The sequence below is a fragment of the Phoenix dactylifera genome, chromosome 5 (genome assembly GCF_051530095.1).
Source record: "Phoenix dactylifera cultivar Ajwa chromosome 5, Ajwa_hap1_PhDact_Kaust_v1.1, whole genome shotgun sequence".
Taxonomy (NCBI): Eukaryota; Viridiplantae; Streptophyta; class Magnoliopsida; order Arecales; family Arecaceae; genus Phoenix; species Phoenix dactylifera.
In genome coordinates, this window is record NC_143194.1 from 37,397,252 (window position 1) to 37,412,203 (window position 14,952).

At 41.0% G+C, this 14,952-nt stretch overlaps 1 pseudogene across 1 annotated transcript; it reads left to right on the forward strand.

Annotated features, from left to right (window-relative positions):
- The first annotated feature begins 10,459 nt into the window (after positions 1-10,459).
- Positions 10,460-14,588, forward strand: LOC103696350 (uncharacterized; annotated as a pseudogene). The gene is made up of 2 exons (XR_016413384.1): positions 10,460-13,753; positions 13,931-14,588. The product of XR_016413384.1 is annotated as an uncharacterized LOC103696350 (transcript).
- The last annotated feature ends 364 nt before the right edge of the window (positions 14,589-14,952 follow it).

The window sequence follows — 14,952 nt, forward strand, 5'->3', positions numbered from 1 at the left end:
TGTTGATTAAAGAAATAGTTATGCATGAATGCAGAATGTTATGCAAAATTGTTTTTTAAAATACCATATCTCTGTGCCAAGAGATTGTGTATCTCGAACTCGACTCTCTCAGCCTGGTTGGTCTCGTATCACCCTACCTTGCCAACCTCATCTTCCTCCAAAGAATCAACGTTTCAAACAATCAGTTCGAGGGACCTCATCTTAACAACTTCACGGGCACGATCCCTCCGAGCCTGGGAAAATTGCAGAGCCTTTATGGGCTTGATGTCTCCTGAAATCTACTAGAAGCTGAGGAACCAACTGCACCGATTTTTTGGAGTTAAAAGCTGCAACTAAATATTTTGTTCTTATTTATGTCATGGGATGGTATGTAATTTTAGTTTTTAAGTTTTATTTTTTTCTTCCCAGTGGCTTTCTTATAAAGAGTTTGTACGGGAGTGCAGGAGAGGAGAAGGCTTCCAAAAAATTATTTTTTAGAAGGTAACTTGAGTCCATGATCTTCTCACTATATGTAAATATTTCATTTTTTATATTGATGAATAGCTTTCTTCATTCATATTTTTCTCTCATTATTTCCACCATTCCTGGCCAATAGCTCAACCCTCTGTGTTCATTACCTATCAGATAACAACCTTGCTTGAGTAATCCCACAATTGCTAGGAAATAGCTCTTCTTTGTATGATCTTGATCTATCAAACAATAACCTCACTGGTGAAATTCCACTCATGCTAGGTAGCAGCCGAATTGCATATCTCAACTTATCATACAATAGTCTGACAGGAGGCATCCCTTCTTTGCTAGGAACCAGCTTATCCCTTCAATATCTTGACCTATCATTCAACAGCTTATCCCTTCTTTGCTTGTAGCGTAGCTTTTATATGTCAAATGAATATAGTCTTGTTATGCCTGTTTGGTTCCTTTTTTTTTTTTTTTGTGCTAAAGAAAAGGGGAAGGGGGGAGGAAGGGACAAGCCCACCTCCGCGTAGCAGCCCCGACCACTGGGCCCCCACCCCACCAGGAGAATGTTCGATACGGATAGACCGAGTCGTGTGTTGGGCACCCCGACCTATTTTACTCATACCCTCCCCACCCGTGGGCCGGCTCGGTTACCCGATCCGACCCTCCGTGTGAGTACGTCACACCTGGCACCACCCAGACTACTAGCCAACCAGTAGCGCTTCCAGACCCCGTGTCCAGGCATGGGGCATCCGGTCCCCGAATTTAATCGACGCCCGCGCGTTTCGAACTTGGAACCACTTGGTTGGAAGCAAACGCCCCGTTCCAACTGGGCTACCATCTTGGTGGCATGTCTGTTTGGTTCTTCGCAATGGATTTAAGAAATTACTTTCTTATGGAAAACCAACTTTCCAGTTGTTTGCTCTGCAGGGAATTATGAGTATGGAAATTAGTTTTCCATATGGACTGAGAAGTTGCAATTTCCAATGTGGGAAAACTATTTTTCTTATTTAGTTTTAAGCCAACAAACTTTCCAGATAACAAAACAGCCAGAGACATTATTTTCCCTTTTCTGGGAGAGATTTTAGCTTAGGGCCTACTGCATACGAGTTCACGTTCTGTTTTTGTTGACTGCAGAAAACTTCTTGTACCATGATAAGATAAATATTGTCATCTTTCATTTTTGTTGTATAAACTGACAAAGTTTAACAAGATGATATTAATCAATGTCTTAAAGGTCTTGCTATAGGTTCCTTTCACAAATGTTGTATACATCGAACGCTCCGATTTTCGCCTCAAGGATTCAAAAGATTATTATGGGCTTGCCCCTGGTAAATCTGTTCTCCTCAGGCAAGGATGCATGGAACTATAAAATCAATCTTCTATACTTCAAAAAACTGCTTGTATACAAAGTGTTCCTCATTTTCTTTCCAAATTGCAGATACACCTTCCCTATAAAATGCACAGAAGTTATACATGGGAATAATTCAGATACTATAGTTGAGATCCGAGCTGAGTATGATCCTTCAAAGAAAACAAAACCGAAGGTTTCTAATTTGCTTTTTGATGGTTATCAGAAAAGCACATAACAGATAGCAACCCCAGAGATAATAGATAATCAATTAATCTTCTTCATAACTAATGCAGGGTGTTCTTCATTGGGTTGCTCAACCTTCTCCTGGGGTCGATCCGCTCAAAGTCGAAGTAAGATTATTTGAGAATTTATTTATTTCAGAGGTGGGTATTGCTGTCTTCAGTTGCCTGTTTTCTTTTGACCTTCGCCAAATGATCGTGCGATAAGTTCTTCTTAAAAACTCTTGCACATCAGAATCCTGCCGAACTGGAAGACTGGCTATCTGATTTGAATCCCTGTTCTAAGGATGTGATAGTGATACCAGAAGCATATGCAGTACCTTCACTTGCTAGTGCTGTACTTGGTGAGAAGTTTCAATTCGAAAGGCTAGGTAACATCTGGTTTCCTGTTTCCAGTTTGCTTTAGACCCGAATTGAACTATTTGAATGCAAAACTTGCAATTCTGCATGAATGTATATTTTTGCAAGTCTCTCTACTGAACTGAGGATTACCTAATTATTTGCATTCTTTTGGACTCTGCTTTGTGTTGCAGTTCTTTCTTTTCTGTTTTCAGGCTACTTTGCTGTGGATCCTGATCCGGCTCCAGGAAATCTGGTTTTCAATAGAACTGTTACCCTTCGCGATTCCTATTCCAAAGGTGGAAACAAATAGGTTCATGCGCCACTTGAGCATTTCTTTTGTAACTACATTTGTAACATGAAATGAAGGCAGCTCTGCTGAAAGCTTCATAAAGTTGGCATCATAATATTCGTCAAAAATATAGATGAACGTGTAGGAATTTTGTCCTTTCTTTCTTTTTTTCCAATTTTCCTTTCCAACATGATGCCAAGATATGTATTTTTGCCACCTGTACTCATTTTGGTGAAATGATTAACTATCCACTGGTGGCCCATTGGAGATAGGCATGTAAGCTAGATCTTTAGCCATTACACACCCTCCTGCTGTGTGTGTGTGTGTGTTGGTTGGAAGTTTCATGATCTACATTGCTGCAGAGTAAATATATCTGGAAATATCAACAACAGCAATATCCTGTGCCTGAACTCGGCAGTTCAAGGTCCCTGGTTGCTGTGCCCCACCCAAATTGGCTACTGGCCAGTTCCCCTGTTGTACGAATTATTGTGAATGGGTTGCCATGGAATTGGAAGTTGGATGTATTCTATATATCTAATATAGATTTATGTATTAAGATCTACTTAGATATTACTTGTGCACTTATTAAGTTTCATACCGAGAATTGTTAATTATTTAAGAGGAGGGTTTGATCGCTTTGTCTGGTATGCCTTGTGTGCGTCTAATGCTGCTGCTGCTTGTGAAGGTGAATTTCTTACCTATGTTTTTAGCGGAAAAAAATCGTATGGTCAAGGAGCAAAACTACATAGGCGGGAAAGCATTGTTCAGCTGTGATTTGCTACAACTCGAGCTTTTTAGATACGAAAGCTAGGTTTGTAGCCATTGCATTGGGGGCTTTTGCCCACCACGTGGCAAGTTAATAAATTGATAAACTCGATTGCTGATTTATGAGAAAGATTTCATACCATACATTAAATTTTGGACTAAACGTTGCATGATTGGAAACTGAAAAATAAGCTATTTCCGGATTTAAAAGAAAATTAAATATCATAGATCAATATCCAAGTGTAGATCTTTATTTTGACTCCTATTTGTTTATCATATGAAGTATTTGGGTTCAAGATTCCCTCAAAACTCGTGCATGCATCCAGGTGCCGACGCTAGATTAGTGGAGCCGCGATCTATGAAATCATCTTAGCCATCCGCATAAGGCATGAGAGCAAGTCTACATGATCATATATGTCCTGGTCCAACAATCATTTACTGAATCAAAGAATCATATTAGCAATTCAATGCAGAACTTTATAGATCGGCTGCGTCTCTACAGGCCAAAGCATTTCAGTATGACTCTGATGGAGGAACAGCTCTTATGCATGGCAAACTTTTAATTCTTCTTCCGCTTCTTTAACTCTCTCTCCATTCAATATTGAGCTCTTTTTTATCTTTGACCATGTTGTTGGCCCCATTCCTCCTTCCTCTTCCTCATTGTCGGTCTTAATTGTAAAAAAGAGAGAAAGCAGACTGAACGTATGTATTTTCTATTATTAGAAATCTGAAAAAAAAATAGAAATAAGATTTCTATTTTTTAAAAAAAAAAAGTGGCAACGATGCAAAATGTAATACAAGAGTTTTCAAATTTATTTTTAATTCAGAACTCAAATTACTAAAACTGAAGCTCAGATATCCTTATATTTTAAGCGTTAGAAATATGGTACCAACGGAGAGGAGGATTGAGAAAATTTATTTTGGCCATATATATATATATATATATATATATATATATATATATATATATATATAAGCGCAAGAATACACACGAGAAAGACAGAGCTTGCCTGTTCTCCCGGATTAGATTCTAGGATACCCTCTCCGACGGCTGTACGAAAGATACGGAAGACAGATCTTGCATGTTCTCCGAGATTAAATTCTAGGATGCCCCTCCCCGACGGCCGTACGGGCATCCTTTGCAATACGCAGATCCAGGAGCAGCAGAACTTCTGGTTCTGGATCTCAAAGCACTATAAGAAATAGCATTCTGGCGAACAGGTGGGGGGCGATTCCGGGGATACGCATTGCCTGGAGCTCCGCACGAAGGGTGTAAATGACCTTTCATGCGACTTCTTGTTTCACAGGGAAAACTCGCGCCGGGTCCGTCCTTCTCTGCATCAATTATAGTGATCGGTACGTCAGTTTTTCAAAGTCCATACATACTACATGCTGCGTAAAATTCAGAAATAGATATTTATCCTTTGAGGAGGTCAAAAATGCAAATCCTCGGTATTGCTTAAAAATAAAGATTAGAAATGGCTCTGATAGCGTGAAAAAACATTGTGGTTCTTTTTATTGGAATCACAACTTGGCACACCATCAAAGTCGATGTGGCTTTGTTGTAAATTAATAATTAAAATTTAATTCACCTAACTAATCAAATAACGGCCCCTATCATCATTGCAATGGTCGACATAGCGTTTTCAAGGAGAGCTGTTGTAACACGGACTTTGGATTATGAAGCCTTGTGAGTTTTATGAGTAAAAAATAACAAATATCTTTAAAGTTCCCTCGATGCATCATCACATGGATAAAGCAACGGCTTCCATATACATAAATGAGTTTTGTCCGCCAGAGCCAATCCCGAGTCGGTTCCAGGGCCAATCGAGATATCTAAAGCCCAAGTCTGGCTGCTCAAAATATGAACCCAGTCCAGCAAGTCGTGTTGGTCTAGGGCTCTACCGGCCACCCAATTACATGGCCCTCATCCCTGCCGCGTTCGATTTGTTTCGCAAGGGTTCTGTGCAGATTGCTCGCTGTTTTTCCCTCTCATCTTGGTACAAACTAGAGTAATGCTACGATAACTACATAAAAATTGCTACGAATCACCTTGCTTCATTAAATGGTATAGTATATATGGTTCACGATACCAATTCAAAGGGAGGAGCGAGAACACACCACCCCGGCTGAGTGGTGATATTTTCGAGTTACTAAAGCATTTTTGGCGTGAAAAATCCTGTGAAATAGAGATTAAATCATTAGTTGGGGATACTCACTACGTAGCGGCGAAGGTGGCCTTGCTAGGACGCCGGTATCACGGGCAAGGGAGACGAGAGAAGTGCTTGAAAGTACCAGGAGCATGGAGAGAATTTGAAGAGCCATCCAAGCCATCCTATTCCCGACCACGAAACTTGCCCCGTCCAACATCCGCGAACACTTCCTACTTGTAAGCAGGCCGGACGTGGATGACTGTCTCTAAGAAACTTCGAGGAAAGCGCTGTCCTGCTGGAAAATAGCATCAGGAGGCAGGAGGCAACGACTATCTCGAAGAAAGCAACCCTAGAGAGAGACGAAAACGATGGAAGATGTCCTCGTTGAATCAGTCATGAAAGATGACGTACATCCGCATCTTTCGAATGGTATTCTTTCCGCTGGAACAAGTGTGGAAGATACTTCTCTTCATCCACAGTCATGACAAGAGGTACGAATTTTCCACATCTCGTGGGCGTTGGCGTCTTCCCAATCTGCTTCCAAGCTTGCTCCAATCCGAGCAAAAATGTCGGTCCGAACTGGCTCCACGGAGAAAAAGGTGGAAGCTGGAAGCAGACAGAAGAGGAGTCAAGAAGGGAGAAAATGGCATTTTCGTTACCCTTGTTCTACGGCACTCCACTTCCGTCGACCGTCCACCATACGTCTTTTCATCTCCATTTGGACGATCTATTCTTCTGCATTAGCAAGGCCTTTGATGTGGTCCAAGTGCAGCCACGCGGATTAAAACTAGGATTCATCTATCGAACCCAAAATAGAGTACTACTGCAATGTTCATGAGCAGTGCTACGGTAACTCGGAAAAATCACTCCAAATAGAGTACTAATGTACTATGCTCCACAATTCTCAATAAAAACCTGCAGGGTGGCCTCGTGAGTTTACATTACTGAGGTACCGAAGCATTTTTATATTTTAATTAAGCAAGTCGTTCGACCCTGCTTAACACAGAAAGAATCAGCTCGCAGAGGGGCGATAAGAATCTATCAACTCAATCAAGTCTTCTGCTCCAAAATAAACCTTTAACTCCACACAAATTACATATATCTTCTTCCGGTGCATCTTCCATTCAAGTGATGCCCTCCTCTAAGTCCTTTGCCCATCAACACTACTACCAAGTCTGCTAGTTTGGATTATAGCACTCTCTACTCCGCATGAGCAGCCTCCCTCATTTTCATTCTCGCTTCCATGACGCCATTTCTCTCGCCATCTTTTGCATGACATTGGTTTTTTTATTGTTTTTTCTACAGAATGTTTGACATGACCGATGCATCAAGTCCCTCATTAAAAAACAAAAGAACTGCTCTTCCATAAAGTTGATCCATGCGACATTAGTTTAATCAAACTTACCTTCCTACTCTTATCAAATGGATCTTCGATAAGCAGATTTACTCAATCAAGTCTTCTGATCCAAAAAAAAATTTTTATGCCCACAAATTAGAGGTCTCTTCGTCTACCAAGTCTCCTATTTTGTCGATGCCCTCCTCTTCCAATCAACGCTATTCCCAAGTCTTCTAGCTTGGACGGTAGAACTCTCCACAAGAACTACCTTTGCCATGTTCATTATCGTTTCTATGGATTCATTGTTCTCAACATCTTTTGCATGGCATGATCAACATTTTTCTTTTTATTTTTTTCTACAAAATGCATGACATGACTGATGCATTAAGTTCCTTATAAAAAAAGGTAGCTCTGCCGTAAAGTTAATCCATGCTACCTTAATTTAATCAAAAATAACTTTCTACTCTTATCAAATCGATCATCCACAAATAGGTCAACTCAACCAAGTCTTCTGCTCCAAAATAAAATTTTTATGTCCACACAAATTAAAGATCTCTTCTTCTACTAAGTCTCCCATTTTGTCGATGCCCTCCTCTTCCAATCAATACTATTCCCAAGTCTTCTAATTGGGACGGTAGAACTTTCCGCAAGAGCTACCTCTGCCATATTTATTATTGCTTCTATAGAGCCATTGTTCTTGCCATCTTTTGCATGACATGAGTGGCATTTTTTTTTGTTTTCTTCTACAAAATGCACGACATGAGCGAGACATTAAGTTCCTCATAAAAAAAGTAGCTCTACCATAAAGTTAATCCATGTTACCTTAGTTTAGTCAAAAATACCTTCCAACATTTATCAAATGGATCTTCGACAAAAAGATCTACGCAACCAAGTCTTCTGCTCCAAAACAAAACTTTTATGTCCACACAAAGTAGAGGTTTCTTGTTCTACCAGACCTCCTATTTTGTCAATGCCCTCATCTTCTACTCAACATTACTAGCTTCCAAGTCTTCTAGTTTGGACGATAGCACTCTCTGCTCCACAAGAGCTACCTCTACCAGATTCAATATCACTTTTTCAGATCCATTCGTTTCACCATCTTTGCGTGCCATGATTGGTATTTTTTTTTCTTTTTTTTTGGAAAGAATGCATAACATGATCGATGCATTAATTTTTTTATTAAAAAGAGTGCCTCTGCCATATAGTAAATCCACGCTGCCTTAGTTAACCAATAATATCTCTCTACTCTTATCATGGATCTTCCACAAGTAGGTCTTGTTGATCAAGTCTTCTGCTTGGAAACAAAACTTTTATGTTCACACAAATTAGAGGTCTCCTTTAATTTTTACTAGGTCTCCCATTGCGTTGATGCCGTCCTATTCTAGTCAACACAATTCCCAAGTCTTCTAGTTTGGACTATAATACTCTCAGCTCCACAAGAGCTATCTTTGCCATTTTTATCCTCACTTATCACTCTATTCTTCTTGCCATCTTTTGCACAGACATGTCCGACGTGTTTTGTTTTATTTTTTATTTTGGAAAGAACGCATGACATGATCGATGCATTAAGTTCCTTATTAAGAGAAAGCATCTTCATTGCTCTTATCAAAAAGATCTTCCACACGTAGATAGGTCTACGCAGCCAAGTCTTCTGCTTAGAAACAAAATTTTTGTGTTCACACCAATTAGAGGCCTCTTCTTCGACTATGTCTCCCATTTTATCGACGCCCTCCACTTCCGGTCAACACCACTCTCAAGTCTTCTAGTTTGAACGGGAGCGTCTACCACATTCATTATCATGTCTGCGGATCCATTCTACCATTTTTTGCATGACATGACCGATATTTTTCTTTTTGTTTGTTATTCTAAGAATGCATGACATGACTGCTACATCAATTCTCACCAGTCTGCTTCCAAGCTTGCTCGAATACGAGCAAAAATGTCGGTCCGAACTGGCTCCATGGAGAAAAAGGTGGCAGCTGGAAGCAGACAGAAGAGGAGTCAAGAAGGGAGAAAATGGCATTTTCGTTATCCTTGTTCTACGGCACTCCACATCCCTCTACCGTCCACCATACGTCTTTTCATCTCCATTTGAACAATCAATTCTTCTGCATTAACATGGCCTTTGATGAGGTCCAAGTGAAGCCATGCGAATTAAAACTAGGATTCATCTATCGAACCCAAAATAGAGTACTACTACGATGTTCATGAGCAGTGCTATAACTCGAAAAAATCACTCCAAATATCGCTCAGCTGTTTTGCACAGTCCACTATGCTTCATCACACGGCACAATTCACAATAAAAATCTGCAGGGTGGCCTCGTGAGTTTTCATTACTGAGTTACCGAAGCATTTTTATATTTTAATTAAGCAAGTCGTTCTACTCTGCTTAACACAGAAAGAATCAGCCCGCGGAGGGGCAATAAGAATCTATCTACTCAATCTAAGTCTTCTGCTCCAAAACAAAACTTTTAGCTCCACACAAATTACATATATCTTCTTCTACTGATGCCCTCCTCTAGTCCTCTTTGGGAAACACTATCCCCAAGTCTTCTAGTTTGGATTAAAGCACTCTCTACTCTACTGGAGCAGCCTTTGCCATTTTCATTCTCGTTACTTCATTCTTCTCTCCATCTTTTGCATAACATGACTAGCATTTATCCATTTTTTTTTAATTTTGGCAGAATGCATGACATGATCGATGCATTAAGTTCCTCATTAAAAAAAAGCAGCTCTGCCGAAATGTTAAACCCTGCTACCTTAATTTAACCAAAAGTATCTCCCTACTCTTATCAAAATGGGTCTTCCACGAGTAGGTCTACTCAGCCGAGTCTTCTGCTTCAGAACAAAACTTTTATGTCCACACAAATTGTAGGTCTCTTCTTCTACTAGGTCTCCCATTGCATCCATGCCGTCCTATTCCAGTCCACATAATTCCCAAGTCTTCAAGTTTGCAATATAATACTCTCAGCTTGCCATTTTCATCCTCACTTCCATGACTCCATTCTTCTCGCTATCTTTTGCATGGCATGATCGACATTTTTATTTTTATTTTTTATTTTGCAAAGAATGCATGATATTATCGATGCATTAAGTTCCTTATTAAAAAAAAGCACCTCTGCCATGAAGTTAAACCATGCTACGTTAGTTTAACCAAAAATACGTCACTACTCCTATCAAATGGATTTTCCACAAATAGGTCTACCCGGCCAAGTCTTTTGCTTAGAAACAAAACTTTTATGTTCACACAAATTAGAAGTCTCTCGTCCTATTGAGTATCCCATACTGTCGACGCCCTCCTCTTTCAGTCAACACCGCTCTCAAGTCTTCTAGTTTGGACGGGAGCACTCCATTTTCCATAAGAGCAGATCCTTTCTTCTCGCCATCTTTTGCATGACAAGACCGATATTTTTTTTTTTGTTTATTATTCTAAGAATGCATGACATGACCACTATGTCAAGTTTCCTATAAAAAGGCATCTCTGCCGTAAAGTTAATCCACACTACCTTAGTTTAGCAACCATACGGTCCATACCTCCCTACTATCAAATATGGATCTTCCACAGCTAAAGAATATCAAAGTCCTCCGGCCAATAGCTCTCATCCTTCTCTTTAGCTTATGCTCCTTGCACGCCTACTCCGCACTCGCTGCCGCTGCTACTGATCCCATCGTACCAAGCAATGCCACCGACAAGCTAGCTCTGCTTGCCTTCAAGTCACTGCTATCTGACCCTCTTGGAGCCTTGACCACCTGGAGAAACGAATCCCACAATTACTGTAGGTGGTTGGGCGTCACTTGTGGTCGGCGACACCCACAAAGGGTCACGGCTTTGGTCCTTGATTCCCTCAACCTCACAGGCATCATATCACCCGACATATCCAACCTCACCTTTCTTAGGAGAATCTATCTACCGAATAACCTACTCAACGGGCATATCCCCCAAGAGCTAGGTCGTCTCTCTCGACTTCAGTGCCTTAACCTAAGTATGAACTCTCTTGAAGGTGAAATCCCGTCCAATCTTGGTCAGTGTTTGAACCTCCAAACCCTTAGTTTAGATTACAACAAACTCAGTGGAGAAATTCCCACCGACTTCAGCTCCCTTCAAAATCTTGACAACCTCTTTCTAAGCAATAACAATCTCACAGGCTGCATTCCTCCTTTGTTGGGATGTAGCCCATCGCTCACCCAGGTTTATCTTTCAGGCAATCGTCTCATAGGAAGCATTCCACCATTCTTGGCCAACAACTCATTCCTTCGTGTTCTTTTCCTATCAGATAACAGCCTTTCTGGAGTAATCCCACAATTGCTAGGAAATAGCTCTTCTTTGCATGCTCTTGATCTATCAAACAATAACCTCACTGGCGAAATTCCACCCATGCTAGGTAGCAGCCCAATTGCATATCTCGACTTGTCATACAATAGTCTGACAGGAGGCATCCCTTCTTTGCTAGGAACTAGCTTATCCCTTCAATATCTTAACCTATCAATGAACAGTCTCACGGGAGAGATCCCATCTTCAATAGGGATCAGTCTGTCGCTCGAATATCTGGATCTGCAATCGAATAAGCTATCAGGTAGCATCCCTCAATCATTTGGTAACAGCTCATCCCTAGCCTTTATCAATCTAGCGAAGAACAATCTGATAGGAGGTTTGCCACCTTTCTTAGCCACCCCCTCGAGCCTTTTTTTCCTCGGGCTGTCAATGAACCAACTTTCAGGAGGCATCCCGTCTTCATTGGGGAACCTCTCCTCTCCAGTATCTTTATCTTGCCAGCAATAACTTGATGGGAAGCATTCCAGAAAGCCTAGGCAACATCCCCGACCTACAAGAGTTGGATCTGACCTTCAACAACTTGTCTGGCCAAATCCCAACTTCTCTTTACAACTGCTCGTTGCTCACGTATTTCGGTGTGGGGAGCAATAGGCTCTCCGGGACACTTCCACCGAATATGGGCCTCACTCTTCCTAACCTCCAAAACTTGGTCATGCAAGGGAACCAATTCCATGGACCGATCCCAGTTTCATTATGCAATGCTTCTGGGTTTCAGATGCTTGATCTTTCCAATAATTCATTCAGTGGATTAGTGCCTTCCAATCTAGGATCCCTACAAAACCTGAACAATCTGAACATTGGCTGGAATCAGCTCCAAGCCCATGACTGGAGCTTCTTCTCTTCTCTGACTAATTGTAGCATTTTGGAGACATTAATCCTCGACAAGAACAAATTTGAGGGCCGACTGCCTAGTTCGGTAGGCAGTCTCTCCACACAGCTTGCATGGCTGTCGATTGGGGAAAATCAAATATCCGGGCCCATTCCTATAGAGATCGGGAATCTTGTCAACCTAACTGTGCTTTTTCTAGATCAAAACCTTTTCACAGGAGAAATTCCAGAGACCATAGGAAAGCTTCAGAACTTACATATGATGTACTTATCCGGAAACAAATTATCAGGACCGATCCCCTCTACTATTGGCAACCTCGCTCAATTGATCGAGCTTTATATGCAAGAAAATGAATTGAGCGGCAGTATCCCTGCAAGCTTCGGAAATTGTAGAAATTTGGGACTATTAAACCTTTCCCACAATGCTCTCATTGGAAGCATACCAAGGGAACTCGTTGGCATCTCCTCCCTTGCACAATATCTGGACCTATCACATAATTATCTCACCGGGCCCCTGCCAATGGAAGTAGACAACTTGGTTAACCTTGGTCGTTTAGATGTCTCCGAGAACCGATTGTCTGGTGGCATCCCTTCCACCTTAGGTGCTTGCCAGCTCTTGGAACACCTATACATGCAAGGCAACTTTTTTGAAGGCAGCATTCCTCAAGGACTTGAATCTTTGAAAGGCATGGTGGACTTGGATCTTTCTCGAAACAACCTGTCCGGGCCAATTCCAGATTTCTTCAGGTCCCTTCGTTCTCTGCAGTATCTTAATCTTTCATTCAATGATCTTGAGGACGAAGTCCCAAAGGGTGGTATTTTCGATAATGCCACCGAATTTTTTGTCCTCGGGAATAGGAGGCTTTGTGGGGGTGATCCAGTTTTGCAGCTGCCGCCTTGCCATGTCAAAGGCTCAAAGAGGACGTTCCTCAAGGTTGCAATACCAGTTGCAGGTGCCACTATAGTCCTTGTACTGTGTTTGCTGGCCATTCTTTGTCGACCAAGGATGGCAGGTGAAAAATCTCTCTCTGTCTCCAATATGGGGGACAAGTACAAGAAATTATCTTATGCGGACATCCACAGAGCAACTAATGGCTTCTCGTCAGGCAACTTGGTTGGCACCGGAAGTTTTGGTTCCGTGTATAAAGGAAAAATAGATCTTGAAGAGAAGGACATCATCGTGAAGGTATTCAACCTCCATCAAATTGGCGCGCTAAAGAGTTTCAGCGCCGAATGCGAAGCCTTAAGAAACATGCGCCACAGGAATCTTGTTAAGATTATTACTTCGTGCTCGACTATTGATTCAAGAGGTAATGACTTTAAAGCTCTAGTCTTCGAATACATGCCTAATGGGAGCCTAGAAGGGTGGTTGCATCCAAAAGCTCCCGAACATGACCAGGCAAAGCAGCTGAACCTTACTCAAAGGTTAAACATAGTCATCGATGTGGCTTCTGGTTTGAACTATTTACATCATGGCAATGCAGTGCCCGTTGTTCATTGTGATCTTAAGCCAAGCAATATTCTTCTTGACAATGATATGACTGCCCATGTGGGTGATTTTGGCTTAGCAAGGTTTGTCTCGACTTCCAGCTCTGCAACATCTAAGAATTCAACAAGTTGGATGGGGATAAAAGGATCTATCGGATATGTCGCACCAGGTAAGAGCTCAAAAATATTCTCTCATCGCCCTTTCATATGCATACTTGAATGAAATTGTAGATAACTATATGGATTACTTCATGACATAAGCCTATGTTTTGTTTTGAATGAAAAATTATCTTTATTTCTAAACTATATATCAATAACTCTGCAATCGATGTACCAATGAAATGCAGAATATGCGATGGGCAGCAAAATCTCTACGCAGGGAGACGTATATAGCTACGGAATACTCTTGCTAGAGATGCTTACGGGAAAGAAACCTACAGACGACATGTTCAAGGATGGTTTAAATCTTCGTAAATTTGTCAGCACGGCTTTTCCAGAAGGAATCATGGAGATTTTGGATCCCCAGATCCTTCAAGAAGAATGCGAAGAAGCTAATAACAACAGCAGAAATGAAAATACTGCCAGGATGAGAACGAGGAGATGCATTACTTCGTTACTTGGAATTGGACTTTCGTGCTCGAAAGAATCGCCCAAAGAACGAATGGACATGCGAGATGTTGCCAATAAACTCAAGGCAGTTAAAGACAGGTTATCAGTGGTCGAAATCTTTGAAGAGGGGGCAAATCTGCCTCATAACGAGTAGAAAGTTCAGTTATATATGTATTTCTACTTTTCTAGTTTGTTTATGTAAGAAGCGAGCTTGATGTAACCTTATGCTTTTTCTTCCCCTTTTTTCTTAATAAGGGTGGCCTATCAATAGATTATGTACTTAAGCGAGCAAGCATAGATTGGGAATAATTTAAAGTTGATATCAAAAAGGATTTCTGCTTTCCTACATTGTGCTTTTTGTTTTGGTAATCTTAAAAAGGACTTACTCGAAGAATCAACTTCTATATTCAATTCCAAGAGGGTAATGAAGCTTTTCAATTGAAACATTTTGAAGAAACCTGTGGTGTAGGTATGTTTTTTCTGCATATATTCTGATGTTGATCATGAATGGTGTCCAAGGACGGGAAAGATGACTAGATCTAGGAACTTTTAGGGCCTGGATGAGCTATAATTTAAGATCCTCTATGTGGTCATGCAAGCGACTGTTTATATTTTCTGGACTCTGGACATGACTTCTCGTTGCGGACTTGCTGTGTGAGTTGCAGAGTCATCTATCAAGTCTTTAACGAAGAGAAACGACAAATATATCTCTAAACCGGCAAGAATAAATTTAACCAGTGATAAAAATAAAAAATATATT